The sequence below is a fragment of the Anneissia japonica genome, unplaced genomic scaffold, assembly GCF_011630105.1.
Source record: "Anneissia japonica isolate Jap-2015-1 unplaced genomic scaffold, ASM1163010v1 scaffold737_len1565949_cov176, whole genome shotgun sequence".
In the NCBI taxonomy this organism is placed as follows: domain Eukaryota; kingdom Metazoa; phylum Echinodermata; class Crinoidea; order Comatulida; family Comatulidae; genus Anneissia; species Anneissia japonica.
This window is the reverse complement of record NW_022741618.1, coordinates 1,108,349-1,111,664: the sequence shown is the minus strand read 5'-3', so window position 1 is coordinate 1,111,664 and position 3,316 is coordinate 1,108,349.

Genomic DNA, 3,316 nt, shown 5'->3' with positions numbered 1-3,316 from the left:
TGTAAACATAATATTAGAAAATGTAGTAGTAAACTGTAAACAATATATTAAATACAGTAAATATTACACAGGTAACACTATCCCCCACCAGTCACCCCCGGTATTTCTAATTTATTTATTTATAAAAATAATTTATATATTATAAAGTGACCTAAACAACATGGTAAAAACTACCACCGCCGGAAATCATCCTAGATTTATAAGTGGACTTTCTATTGTCTTTCTCTCTTTATAATGTATTGTCTGTCTACTCAAATCTGTAAGAAAATGTCCTATAAAGGGCACTTTCTTAAAAAGGGTCTTTATATTTTAAAGTCGGAGTTTTCCTGGTTTTTGCAAAATTTTACCAAAACCGGGTTTTTTAAAGTTTATGCATAGATTATTAGAATTTGTAAACAATTTTTGCTGTTGCTGTTGTTCATTTTCACTTTAGCTATCATTTGCCAACACTGAATAAGTGGAAACATTCGGTGGCTTTGAAAAACAAGAAAATTGTAAAGAAAAAAAAAGCATGTTTTTGGCTAAAAACGGGGGTTTTTTTTGGTAATACAGTAACTACCTTCCTGGTATTTTGTCGGGGAATGTTCTATTATAGCGAATAGAAAAATGAGCCTACCGAACAGAGATTTGAAATGCGTGAGTGACTACACCATTTGGCTGGGGAGGGGGAGGAGGGGTCCATGGGTAGAACCCCGGCGTGGATCGTGGGAGCGTAGGCCCCCGTGCTTCGGCGATCTGAGCATTTTTAAGCTGTTTTAAACGATTTCAGGGAACGTTTGTTGACAATATCGAGCAGGCCTACAGCAAAAATATTTTTAAAGCCACGTACAATTTTCAGTTTCAATGTAAGTTTAATTTGAGCAAACGAACTTAACTATGTCGACCTACACAAATATTTAATTACAGATCAATTTTTAGTAACGCGTCAGTGAAATAAGTATTCACGTAAATAGCGTACTGTACTCTCTGAGACTCAAGTTACTGCATGATAGTTTTTATATTTGTAATAAAACTAATTTCCTCTAATTTTAAATACATTTTCCCTGAATTCGTGATAATTTTTTTTTATCAGGCATAGACTTACTGTACGCTAAATGTGTGACAAATATAGGATCACGCATGTGTTTCTGCAAAATGTGTGTTTCATCCAAAATCACTTTAAAATGCGGGATCGTCCCGCACGATGCGAGACGGTTGGTAACTATGGTACCAAAATGAACTACCTATGACTAATAATAACCAAAATACAGAGTGTTAAGTCTTTAGCTACCTAAAAATGCCCCTTGATTCGTTAGAGGACGATTACTATCCTTTGTAGTAATTTCTTTAGATCTAGTACCTAGTTGGTTGTGCACCTGACGTCTAATAACATCCAAATTACGGTGAAAGCAAGCGTGTATGGTGAACTGGTATGGTTATAGACACGTCGTCGGAAAAACACCTTCTAAAATATTGAATTTTGGAATGGTGTTTCTTCTAAATTCCGGGAAAATGTACATGTAGGTAAGTAGAGAGTGTACTGCCATACTGGAGTTGTAAGAGCCTCTAAGCCTTAATTGTGTTAGATTTAATTGCGGAATCCATTGTTGTGTTGTTGTTCAGGCCTACATTTTCAGACCAGAGACTGTGTTCTAAAATCAGTTTGAGTCCTTTTCATTTAATTTGTGGACTATTTTACAAAAAAAAATTAAAATTTTGCCATAATCAGTGGCGGATCCAGTAATTTTAAATAATGGGGTCCCAGATGGACTTCCACAGATGACCGGGGCTGAGAGCAGAAGATTTATGTTTATGGCACCCTCTAGAGGCCGGAAATGGCCCTCTTAGACTAAATATTTCAGTATAATTTTTTTTCCCTCAATTTTTTAAATATTTTGAATCCGCCACTGGCTGTAGGCCTAAAAGCTTAAATGAAACATAATTGGTATTTTGTGATCCTTACGTACCATAAGTTATGAATTAGCAGAAAAACTACATGGTGAAAAATTGGCCACTTTTCGCAAAAACATAAGAAGGGTATAGCTCACGATTTTTTTTGGGGGGGGGGGGTGATTTTTTTACCACGCCATTTCCGGTTGTTTTGTGTTCAATTGGGACCTACATATCACAACAATACTCTTCAGGTTGACAAACGCTACTTGAAAACTAGTTTTAAGCTTAAGTAAAATCCAATGATACTCAATTACGCCAATGTGTCGAATCCGACAAAGTTAAACTTAAACGCTAAGAAAATGATGTAAGTTAAAGCAAACATAATCGGTATTTTCATGAACCTTGGGTAAGGTAAGAATCAGCAAAAAAACTACTAGTTGAAAAATTGGCCAATTTTCGCAAAAAAGTAAAGGGTATAGCCTACGATTTTTTTTGGGATGATCTTTTGACCCCGCCATTTCCGGTTGTTTTGTATTCTTTTGGGATGATCTGTAGATCACAACAATACTCTAGAGGTTGACAAACGCCACTTGAAACCTAATTTAAAATTTAAATAATGTTAAATCCAATGATACTCAATTACGTCAATGTGTCCGAATCTGAGAAAATTAAAACTTTTAACGCTAAGAAAATGATGTTGTACAAGGTTAAATCAAATATAATCGGTATTTTCATGATCCTTGAGTACCATAAGGTAAGGATCAGCAAAAAAACTACTAGTTGAAAAATTGGCCAATTTTCGCAAAAAAGTAAAGGGTATAGCTCACGATTTTTTTGGGATGATTTTTTGATCCCGCCATTTCCGGTTGTTTTTTATTCTTTTGGGGCCTACGGATCACAACAATACTCTGCAGGTTGACAAACGCCACTTGAAACCTAGTTTTAAGCTTAAATAATGTTAATTCCAATGATACTCAATTACGCCAATGTGTCGAATCTAAAACTTTTGAACGCTAAGAAAATGATGTTGTACAAGGTTAAATCAAATATAATCGGTATCTTCATTATCCTTAGGTACCAAGGTAAGAATCAGCAAAAAAAACTACTAGTTGAAAAATTGGCCAATTTTCGCAAAAAAAGTAAAGGGTATAGCTCATGATTTTTTTGGGATGATTTTTTGACCCCGCCATTTCCGGTTGTTTTGTATTCTTTTGGGGACTACGGATCACAACAAAACTCTGCAGGTTGACAAACGCCACTTGAAACCTAGTTTTAAGCTTAAATAATGCTAAATCCAATGATACTCAATTGTATCAGTTGTTTGACCATTTGGCCCACTCAGAAAGTGTCCCCTGAACAAGGGTGTTTCAAAGGAGGGGTTCTATTGTATTTAAATTTTAGGTGCATACTCGAAGCTCTATTATAGCCTACAGTATTAGAAGCT